Source organism: Aquarana catesbeiana, linkage group LG11 (genome assembly GCF_042186555.1).
Source record: "Aquarana catesbeiana isolate 2022-GZ linkage group LG11, ASM4218655v1, whole genome shotgun sequence".
In the NCBI taxonomy this organism is placed as follows: Eukaryota; Metazoa; Chordata; class Amphibia; order Anura; family Ranidae; genus Aquarana; species Aquarana catesbeiana.
Window position 1 is genome coordinate 51,670,954 of NC_133334.1, and position 12,160 is coordinate 51,683,113.

Genomic DNA, 12,160 nt, shown 5'->3' on the forward strand with positions numbered 1-12,160 from the left:
GTGAAGGTGTAGTGAACACTAATGTGAAGGGGGAAACTGATGTGAAGTTGGTGGCTGATGTGCGGGGGACTGAGGACACTGATGTGAGAACGAGTCTGATATAAAGTGAGGGGGGCTGTGATGGGAAGGATTTGAGACAACGCACAAAACGTGTGTGATTCGGACCTCTGCTGTAAAAACTTTTTACTGATTGGACCTTCATGAATTTTAATACCCCTGCTCTAAGGATTACTAGTGGCTCCTTGAGCTGTGGCCGATTAACCTCCCCATCTGATGGTGCCTGCATAGCACCAAGGCCAACTCCGCTTGGGGAAGTCAGGAGCATGACGCCAATTATCTTTAGGCTGTCCGTAAAGGTTTCCTTATTGCTACAGACCACCACCAATGTAGGTGAACATTTTTCTATTGACCCCCTCCCTCCCTTCCCAATGAGCTGGTTTTAGCAAGGGTTCCCGAAAACCTAAAATTAATTTTAGGAGTTCATCTGGGGTTAGAAGGATCTTCTAACAGTGCCTTCATATTTCCAGCACCAATGCCAATCAGCAAAGCCAGAAACAGTGGTAGGTGACACAGTCTTCTTTTAGACTAGGAAAGCCAGGCATCTCTTTAGATGTCACGGACCACCAACATAGTAAAAGGGAACCCTCGTGAGAAAAGAGGGGGCACAAGTGGAGAAAAGAAGCAGTAACATGGGAACGATCTTCAATGTCCGAGCCATCAGGAAGGAAGCCTGTAGGACGGAGGACTAGGACAAGTATTCCTCTTTATTAGACTCCCCCGGGACTAAACAAGCATTCTATCCTGTATATATAGGAGGCCTCTACATTTCATTGTTTTACGTTGTGTCCACTTTAGGATAGCATTCCAGAAAGACAGCTGTGTCGGAAGATCCAACAAGGACTTTCCGATCAGAAAATACATCTAGACACAGCAGATTGCACATGCATGTCTCTTTACTTTTACAGAGCGTTCTGAATATCTCACCGACCCACAGAAGCCAAATCGTATTTTGGTTCAGCACTCACACACTTGCCTATTTAAAAGTACAGCTGTTAACGTGATGTCTCTAACACTCCATATAAAAATAGCTACCTTTCTTTTATGCATTGCAATGTTCTACTACCCCTTTAATCGACAAGATGATAATTAGTCATGGCAAGAGGCATCAGATCAGTTACATACCCCACCCTGGCTCCAGAGTAGGGGGCATAGAATTCCCTAGTGTAGGTAACGCATGTCACAGTCTCTTCCAGCAGCTCAGCACCCAGCTTGCTGCATTTATAAATACTCCGTTCATGATCCCAGCCCCCGCACTGGGAGTGCTGGGGGCAGCGAGCCAAAGGGGAAGGGGCTGCCCATATGACATCAGCCTGTTCCATGCCTAAAGCCACATAGGGGCACGCGATTACCATTAATCAGCGTCAGCTTCTGGCTTACTGGCTCTTGAACTTTCTGTAGCTTAGGAACAGCAGATGATCACTGCCCAGCTTACACAAATACCTGAAGATTCCAGCTTCTACGTACTGCGGGCAGCTACAAAATTCCTACAAAAGATTTTACGAGCAAATTCGATTTGATCTGGACTCGGCTGACCCACAGATATCTGGGGTAGGGGTTTTATTACAAATATTACCTGCCCCTGCACGGTTGCCTATCCTAAACTCATTCTTCTAAAAGGATATCTGCCCAAAAAGCACACACAGCTTATAGCTTATTATTACCAAGGCATCATCATAATATACACTTTGTCAAAAGTATTGGGACACCTGTCTTCACATGCGCATAAACTTTAATGGCGTCTTAGTCCATAGGGTACAATATTGAGTTGGCCCACCCTTTGCAGCTATAACAGCTTCAACTCTTCTGGGAAGGCCGTCCATAAGGTTTAGGAGTGTGTCTATGGGAATGTTTGACCATTCTTCCAGAAGCTCATTTATGAGGTCAGGCACTGATGTGTACGAGAAGGCCTGGCTCACAGTCTCTGCTCCAATTCATCTTAAAGGTGTTCTATCGGATCGAGGTCGGGACTCTGTGCAGGCCAGTCAAGTTCCTCCACCCCAAACTCGCTCATCCATGTCCCTTCCAGTTCCAACAGGACTGCGCACCAGTGCACAAAGCAAGGTCCATAAAGACATGGATGAGTGAGTTCAGGGTGGACAGCATTCCCAGAAGAGCTGAAGCTGTTATAGATGTAAAGGGTGGGCAAACGCAATATCTAACCCTACGGACGAACCTGTCTCAGCCAGTGAGGAGGGGAGTGCAGGAAAGCAGAGTCTCTTGTACAACATCGCTGGATCTAGATGGACCTCGAGTATTAAGGGGGCTAATGCATACAGAAGGCTTTTTATCTTAATGCATAGAAAGCATTAAAAAGAGAATTATGGGTTTGGGGGTTATTGTAGAATCATACTTACCTAGGTGGATGCAGCATTGGTCCCCCAATGCCTCTTCACTCAGAACCGAGCCAACACCGCCGATGGCTCGGTTCTCTCAGCTTCCCGAGCAGAGAGCTGCTGACTATCAATCAGCAGCTCTTCTGCTCTTCTCCTCCTCGCTCACTGAAGCGCTGAGCTGTGGAGGGGCAGGGAGCGACTGTCTCAGCGGCTCACTGAGATGGCCATCAGTCCTGGCACCTGGCCGATCCAGACTCCCAGAGTCAGGATGACGCAGTGCCTGGACTAATCTGCGTGACGTCAGCAGAGAGCGGACTTCAGAACGCTCTGCTGAAAACGGGTCACAGGAGTGCAAAACAATTCTTTGACCCATAGGGGAAGCCCAGCCAAACGAGCTCAGGATGGACTTCTCCTTTAAGATAAAAAAAAACCTTCTGCCTTTACAACAACTTTAAACAATATCAAACTATAGGAGGCTTTTTCTACATGTTCCTATACTCTGAGGTGAGGCTGACCTTGGAATGCTGATGTGGCCCTGATGAAATGGAGTTTGACACCTGCCTTACCAGTTTCCCTCGGTTGGGAACCTAACTCATGGGGTACTTCCTATACTTTAAAACAGTGATAAAGTGGATTCATTTTTAATATCACTTTTATGGGTGATGAGCACAACCACTAGAAAATATGTATTCATTTTGCATCTTGAATGTTTACATGTGGAAAAAAAAATAATATTCGTCTCCAAATTTATTTTTTTTTTAAAACACAACTTCCGTTTCACCACCATGTCAACCTAGTAGCACCTTCATAATAAGCTGTTTCGAAATACATTACTCATTTCCATAATCCATGCAGTCCAAGCAGACTGAATAGAGTCGATACACACATTTTGGCTTCTCAAAAGTCCACGACTACATCTTCATCTTTGTGTGGAGATCAGTGATGCCTCACCGCGACATGGAAGGTTAAAGCAGGGGTCCACCTATCGTTTGTTTTTTTTTTAGTTCATTCACAAACTTTTCTTCTCAGCATTACATACTCACATATTGTGTGTAATATGTCCGCCTGTGTCAGATTTCGTCAGAAAGAATAACTTATATTATTCACTGCAGGCGGTTTCCATCTTCATTGTGGGCATTTGAAGCCCACAAGCATTTATTTCCTGGATGTGGTGAATGCTGTGCTCCCAGCATTCACCGCTCGTTCCCGCACATGCTCAGTGGCATCCTGGGAAGCCTGAGACTAGCTCCCAGGAGTCTGGGAGAGGCTAGAAACACGCCTACTCCCACGGGAGGAGAACCAGGAAGTGCAAAGAAGAATAGAAAAATAAAAGGTAATTACGGCGATTTAAATTTTTTTAAACGGCATGTCAGCATCTAGGCAAGGAAGAGAATACATACAAATATTGTTCAAAATTTGGGTGGAACCCCGCTTTAAGGTGTCTGTGACTGACATCTTGGCCTGATGCCATTTGAGAAGCAAGATGGCTGCACCAAATGGGGAATAACCTGACCTGAAAAACAATATAGATAGGAGAGAAGGAAGCCCTGTGTAGGCTCAGAGCTGGTCTAGTCAAAGATTACACACGGCTGAGGCCTAGCTGTCCACGCCCAAGGGACAGTACTGGTCCAAAAACCAAGAACCAGAAAAGAGGAGGCAATGTATGGTCATGCTTCTAGTGTCAGTTCACACTATCACCTTTTGGTAATGCACCAATTAAAATGGTTGTAAACTCCTACATATACCCAGTGAAATGAATGGGCTCAGGCGATACACAGATATGAAACTAAACCTCCTACTTAAGTTGTACCAGTTTATCTGCAGTCTTCTCTTCATCCAAAGTGCTGAATTATAAAGCTTGTCTGAGGGTTCTGAATAAGGGGGTGGAGAGCTGAAGTTACACTCTGCAGAGCTCAGTGAGGAGAGCTCTGAGAACTGATTGGAGGGAAGGGACCTAACCCCCTTCACATAGCACACAGGAACATAGCCGAGGCTGTCAATCAGCTAGAGATCCCTCCCAGTCACCATTTTTTTTCTTGGGGTCAGGAAAACTTGTCAGAAGTGATTAATGCTGATAGCAGAGGAATGAAACAGCAATGAAGTAGCAGCAGACAAAAGTGACACTTAAGCCTTGTTTCCACTGAGCGGATCGGTTCGGTTCGGTACGCTATTTTGAGTGCTTCCATTATGAAAGCGGCCAATACAACCGAACCGCACCATTCTGGGTCCTGCTTCAGATGTGGGGGCCATAGAAAATGGTACGGTTCGGTTAGGGCGGAGCTACGATACATTCCACTGATTGGCGGACGTGTGACGCCATGAGAGGCATTTTTTCTAAACCCACGTATGGCCCCGGGCGGTCCCACTTGCAGTGGAAACGCTCACCTGAATAGGCTGGACCATTCTAGGCCTTCCAAACTGTACCGACCCGAACCGATCCGCTTAGTGGAAACGAGGCATTAGTGCTCTTCATTGAGACAAATACACACTATAGAGTAAGAGGGTCTCCAAACTATGGCCCTCTAGTTGTTCAGGAACTACAATTCCCATCATTCCAAGTCATGTAGGTGAATGATGTCAGAGTTTTTGCAATGCCTCATAGGACATGTAGTTCCACAACAGCTGGAGGGCCGGAGTTTGCAGATCCCTGCTATAGAGGGATAAGCTTTGTTCATATTCCTCATCTGAGGTTTACTACCTCTTTAAAGCAACACACCAAGAATGATGCAATGCATTGTGGCGCATTTCATTCGTATGCTTTGTGGCGCACGATTGCATGTTGTAGATACATTTGGTTGCCATAAAGGGCATTATGATAAAAAATAGAAGCAGTCATTTTTTTTTTTCTGTGCTGGGGCCGCAGGAACACAGCATGCCACAACACCGGATAATTCACATATAGAGATATCATGGGCACACCATTGGCAAACCATTTACTTGCCACCAAAGGATGACTAAGGACGGCTTCCATGAAGTGACGATTTGGCGAACGGTCGCTTTGTCTCTTGCTGCTAAAAAAATTATTTGTCCGTCTATAAAATCTGCCAATGGTGTGCCCGTGATCACTCTATGAATGGACTTTGACAGTAGAATGTATGTATGTCTACAGCTGTAAGAAGTGTGCCAGATATGATAAATAAAATATGGCTTAAAAGCACATTGTAGTGCATGAGTTACTGCAATAAATGGGTCAGCAGCATACCTTGACGCAGAGATGCACTGAATGTGTATATAATACGAAAAACATGATATATTATGTTGTGTGCCAAGGTCATCATCTCCTCTTCACCATCCTCTTTGCCAAGGGATGAGTCACACCTGTTTCAACAGACAACTTGAAACTGGTTGGAAAAAAAAAAAAAAAAATCACAGCAACAAAATGTCAACACCGTGTGCTTCATTTTATAGCTTGGGCAACTCCTGCACTGCCTGGCTAGTAATCCTTGAATCTGCTAATGGATCCGACCAGCCTGCTAATGGTAACAGAGAATTCCTATACAAAACATTACTTCCAGCAGGGATGAATTGTAAGATTGAAACACACACGAAAAAGCAGGGAGGAAAGACACAACATCAATACTGGCCAATCACTGGAGCAGAACGGGCACAAGGTGACTACACATAAACACCGGCTGAGCCCTACTCGGCCGCCCTTCGGGCACTTTGCATATGTTGCTGCAATGGACAGAGCTCATTCCCATAGTGCTTTGCTGCTATGCAGCCCTGTAGACTGAGCTCCCTCCAGGCTAGAAAGGCAATATTAACCATAGTACACACACAGAATGAAGAGAGCACTTAGCAGTGTCAATACTAAAGGTCAGGCTAAACTTTCACTGAAGAGCAAGCTTTTAACTCCCCTCTGTGTGGTTCAGCAAATAATGCAGACTGCACTTCTGATCCCACAACAAAGTCTAAATGGATGTTATAGTAAATATGGCTTCACGAGCCTACATATGTAGAAGAGGCACAAATTTGATTTTTCTACAGCTTTCACTGGCAGTAATGCAGAGCTCTTGCAATCAATAACGTAGTAGGTTATCAATGTAACGGGCTTTTTTTTTGGCTATTAGATTGTTGGTCTATGTCAGCCTTTCTCAACCATTTTACCCTAAAGGAACCCTTGTAACAAATCTCAGGGAACCCCTCCTGCAATTAATTGTTCTGGGGTCAGTGGAAAGAATGCCATCTACATAAAGAATGCCGCCTACACCTCCCTCGACTTATACTCGAGTCAAGCACTTTTCTGCAGCAGAGAATGACATTTCCGGACCAACTTTAGGAGCCTGTATCTAGGGGGCCACTTGGTGTGCAAACCCAGTGGACCTAGCACTACAACATATCCAAAGCTGGGGTTTCTAGCACCAAGTGGCCCCGAGATATGGGGCCCCAAAATCGGTTGGGAAAATGTCATTCTCTGCTGCAGAAAAGTGCTTGACATTTTCCAAACAGACTTTTGGGGCCCCGTATCTCGGGGGCCACTTGGTGCTAGGAACCCCATCTTCAGCAATGGCATTTCGGGACCCTTTAGGTCCAGAGACCCCAAATTTTGGCTGCAGCTAGGGGGCATCTAGGAACCCTTAACTACCGAGTTTGAAGTTGGGGGGACCTATGGCTGCAAATGGGCACAGTGAGGCTGCAAATGGGCACAGTGAGGCTGCAAATGGGCATTGTTGACCCTCTTTTCCACTTACAGAAGCTGCGCATTTCTCACCCTCGTCTTATACTCGAGTCAATAAGTTTTCCCAGTTTTTTGTGGTAAAATTTGGTGCCTCGGCTTATATTCGGGTCGACTTATACTCGAGTATATACGGTATATTGGTGGTCAGTGGAAAGAATGCCCATATTACATTGGTGGTCAACCTAACACCCTAAAGCCTAGTACAAGCGATCAGAAAATCATACAAAAAAATACCGCTTTCTAAGCGATCGTACGATAATCTGAAATTAGAAAGGGGGGGGGGGTGGAGTGGAGAAAACATTTTTTTTTAATTATCTGAAGAAACAAAATGTGAATGTTTTCTCGTATGATACCAAAACGTACAATTTTCCTTTAATCAGTGAATGTTTTGTCTGAAAATACAATAGAAATACATTACATCACGTCCAAAATTTTATTCTGTCCTATGAGAATGTTCGTACTTTAACCCCTTCCTGCCCTATAGCCGAAAGACGGCTACTGCACGGGCCTAAAATGCCGGGAGGATGTCCTCCTCCTCACTTGGCTGATGACAGATCGGGGTAAAGGGCCAATCACAGCGGCTACCACGTGATCAGCTGTCAGCCAATGACAGCTGATCACTGAAGTAAACAGAAGCAGGTTATCGGCTTTTTTCCCCTCTCATGCAAACAGCGTGAGGAAAAAAGAAGAAAGCCATTAATCGGCTTCTGTTAAAGGGACATCATTCCCAACATAGTCTGACCAGTGCTGCCAATCAGTGCCCACCAGTGCTTCTAATCAGTGCTGCCAATCGGTGTCCTTCAGTGCCTCATCAATGTCACTTATCAGTCCTGCCCTACCAGTGCCGCCTCATCAGCGCCCATCAGTGAAGGAGAAAAATTACCCGTTTGCAAAATTTTATAACTATGAAAAATGTTTTGGTGTTTTTTCAAAATTTTGTCTTTTTTGTTTAGCAAGAGATAAAAAAACCCAGTGGTGATTAAATACCACCAAAAAAAAAGCTCCATTTGTGTGAAAAATAAAAATGTTGTTTTGGTACAGTGTTGCATGACCGCGCAATTGTCAAAGTGCGACAGCGCTGAAAGCTGAAAATTGGCCTGGGCAGAAAGGAAGTACAAGTGTCCAGTAGGGAAGTTGTTAGTAACCTATTAGTTTTTTGATATGGAAATGAGCATGCAAAAAAAAAAAAAAAAAAAAGGGGGCAATCGTTCCTCTGATAAACCTCATCATGCGTACTAGACATTAGACTGGGTACACAGGGGCCAAAAATCAGCCGAAAATGGCTGGTTCAGCAGGAATTGGCCTGTGTGCAGCTCCCTGTCCAACAGAAGCTAGGCTCACAACCAGCTTCTGTCGAACGGACAATGCTGGAAGACCAGCATCCGATCAGCACTCTCAGTTAATGGCGGAGAGCGCCGATAGCTCAGCGGGGGGAGACCGGCGCAAGAACATTGCTCGTGTCAGTACATCGATGTGCACATTCTGTGTGTGTACCTTGCATTACAAACAACTAAAAAGGGAATTGCTGCTGTTAATAAGCCCAGACACCATACAGACACCATCAGATGGAAGGTCAACAAGCCACAACCCATGGAACCCTTAGCAACTTCTGGAGCAACTCTGGTTTAGAATTGCTGGATATGGGAAGGAAATTGGAGGGGGAAGGAAAGGACTGACAGAGTACTTAAGGCAGCTTAATATAGTTTGCTCATGACTCTGAACTTCAGATGAACAGATACTGTATATACAAAGCTAAAATTAACAGACAAGCTATCTTGCCTGCATAAATATTTGCAAATCTGTCTAGCCATTCTTGGGATCCATGCAAAACCTCAACCAGATTTCTGATCTCCATTGATGTAAAGCAGTACGGTGTACCCGCCCCCAGCCTGCTAAATGGCAGCAGCACAATGATGAGGTCATTGCTGTGCTCTTAACGCCTGTAAGCGGGTTCCTCAAGTTTCGGCTGTACAAAGCAACAGAGCCTTGACTCGAGGTGCTAACCCACTCCCAGTCTAAAGCCTTGTACACAAGCCTAAAATCGGGCACAATCAGTCAGTTCGTCTTGTGTTCTGGCAGGGGGTTGGTGGGTACAGTCCACCATCAATATATAAAAGGCCCATTACAACATTTACTGTCTGCAATTTTTTTATTGCAATTTCTATTTTATTGCATCATGATTACTGAAAGTAATGTTTTATGAATGAGGGGTTAAAGTGATTGTAAAGCTTACATTTTTATTAAACATGTTATACTTACCTGCCGGCTTGCTCCTGACTCGGGTTGTGTGCGTCCACTGACACACACACACACACAGCAGCTCGGCTCTGCCCCCCTCTCAGTCCTCATAGGATTTCACTGACAGCAGCAGGAGCCAATGGGTCTCGCTGATCTCATGGACTCCTGAGAGGAGAGGAAGAGTGCAACGCTGCTCAGGTAAGTATTTAGGGAGGTGAGGGAGCGATATAACCAGTGGGGCATTTTTTTTTTTTTTTAACCTAACGCAAAGAATGCCTTAAGGCCCCTTTCACACGATCGGACCGTTCAGGTCGGCCTATCAGTTTTGACAGCGGACCTGAACGGGCGCTACATGTTAGCCTATGGAGCGTCGGATGTCAGCGGAGACATGTCCGCTGACATCCGACCCCGTCCGATCCGCTAAAAGCAGACGGATGGCTCTACGTCCAGGTCCGTCGCTGGCAGATCGGATGAGATCTGACGAAAAACGGACATGCTGTCCGTTTTCCTCCGATCCCTCCATAGGCGGCAGTGGCGCCTGACAAGCCCCTCCCCGCTCAGTGAGCAGAGAGGGACCTGTCATCCGCCGGCTCAGCGGAGATCAACGGACAGATCTCCCGCTGAGCCGGCGGACCGAGGCGGGCTCCGTAGAAACGGAGTCCGCCTCGTATGAAAGGGGGCTAAAGTAGAACTAAAAGGCAAAACTTTTTTTTTTAGTTTAGGATAGAGTGGAGATGGATTAGAACATCTGTCAGTTTTTATTACTGTCTGTGCCCCCAGATTCACCCTCTCTATTTGTCCAGTTTACCATTAAAATGAAAGTAAAAGAAAATCCCAAATTTTGGGTTGTCCCCATAAAAGTAAGAGGAATATATCTTCCAATGGGGACACTAGTTCTGGTGACCTTGAGGTCCCCAAAGAGTTCCCTTAATTTGCAGGAATTTCCTCTCACTTCCTGTTTGGCTATGGGACAGGAAGTGAAGGGAAATCTTCTTAGCGTGACACAGATGGTGAACAAAAAAAAAAAAAAAAAAAAAAGAAAAGAAAATCTAACAGGGGTTATAACATTACTCTATCCAAAATGAAAAAAAAAAAGTTTTGCCTATAGTTCTACTTTAAAGGTAAATAATGTCCTGACTTTAAAACCACTTTTAAAAAAATGATACAAAAGTTAAAAGGCCGTGGATTCGGGTATACGCTTTGGTCAATACACTCTTTCATTCTAACACACGCAAGGACCCGCGGGAAGCCAAGCTTTACTTCATAAGCCTATCTTGGAGTTAACAAAACAAGACTGTACTTTGGCAACACACATTTTTATGGCTATTAAACAAACCATTGCGAAGGCGTGGAAAAAAAACCAAACATCTCCTCTTGTTTGAGGAGGTGAAGTGACGGGTGCATGGTACGTTGACGAACGAGAAGCTCACGACGATATTCGCAGACACTAGGGACAAAAGTAACACTTGGCAGCCTTAGTTGGACCAGTTTTCAGCGATGACCCCGCCTTCCCTCTTTCTGGACCTATAGGAAATTCTGTCGAGCCTACCAGGGATGGCCTCGGATTTCCTGGGCGGGGCTTACCTTCTTTGGGACTCCTCTTTCTTTGGTTTCCTTCTCTTACTCGTCCCCTTGGTTTTTATTTCCCCCTCCCTTTCGCTCTTCTTAGTTCCAGTTATTTACCTCCAGACGTTAGTATGTTGAGTCTGTTCACTGCTCTCGGGGGAACACTTTTGGGGTCCATTTTCTTTTTTGAAGGTATATCTCATCAGCCTTTGGGTGGGGGTACAACCCTCTCGTACATCAGGAGGGTTACAGGATAGCCCCCCCCTTTTTAGGTTTTCATTTTTGTTGGTCCCCGAGAGGTTTTGAACATAGGATAGGTTAATCTCAGGTACTGCATGGTATTGTTTACATGACGACTCCTGAAATACTTTTTGCTTAGCACATTTTATAGGCTTTAAAATAGAACTATAGGTAAAAAACTTTTTTTTTTTTTTCCCATTTTGGATAGAGTAAGGGAGGGTTATTACCCCTGTAAGGTTTATTTTTGCCATCTGTGTCCCATTGCAGAGATCTCCCCTCACTTCCTGTCCCATAGCCAAACAGGAAGTAAGAGGAAACCCCTGCAAATTAAGAGAATTCCTGGGGGACCCCCAGGTCACCAGAACTAGTGTCCCCATTGGAAGATTTGCCCTCTATTACTTTTCTGGGGTCAACCCAAAAATTTGGGATTTTTTTTTTACTTTCAATGATAAATGGTAAACAGGACAAATAGAGGAGGGTGAAGTGCCGATGTTTCGTCACATATGGCGACCCATCACATTCGGCTAACCGCTGGAGTGCGCGACGCCGCCATATGCGTTCCAACACTTCTAAAACTTTTGTCATTTTTAGCACTTTTTTGAAAAGTGTTTAAAAAAAAATAAAAATAAAAAAGTTAAAAAGCGTTTGTCACTTTTAAAACATAAAGTTTTAAAAGTGTTGGAACGCATATGGCGGCGTTGCGCATGCGCACTCCAGCAAGTAGCCAAATGTGATGGGTTGCCATATGTGATGAAACACCGGTTCACACTACTGCGCTGTGCGAGATCGCATGTGATTCGCACTGCGATGTGATGTGATTTCAGCCACACAGATAGTATGGCTGATATCGCATTCAGACCAAACTCACACAGGACCCCGCACCAGAATCGGATTGCATTGGGTGTTCACACCCATGCGATCCAATTCATGTCCGTTGCGATCCAATTCATGTCCTGATAGTTCGCAGTGCGATATGCCAGCTGAAATGTATTGACACTCCCGGCAGTTTGCATATGGCAGTGTGAACTGCCGTCCAAGTTGGGTG

The 12,160-nt window shown here is 45.1% G+C and overlaps 1 protein-coding gene across 8 annotated transcripts in view; it reads right to left on the reverse strand.

Moving 5' to 3' along the window:
* The window catches only part of PACSIN3 (protein kinase C and casein kinase substrate in neurons 3), a 170,627-nt gene that overhangs the window by 114,210 nt on the left and 44,257 nt on the right, over positions 1–12,160 (reverse strand). Inside the window, exon 1 of one of the 8 annotated variants that reach the window (XM_073604345.1) lies at positions 1,183–1,330. The exons of the other annotated variants lie outside the window; for them this stretch is intronic. The gene's annotated coding sequence lies outside the window, so the exon portion shown is untranslated. Of the gene's footprint in view, positions 1–1,182; positions 1,331–12,160 lie in introns of those variants that run through there. 8 annotated transcript variants of the gene reach the window in all.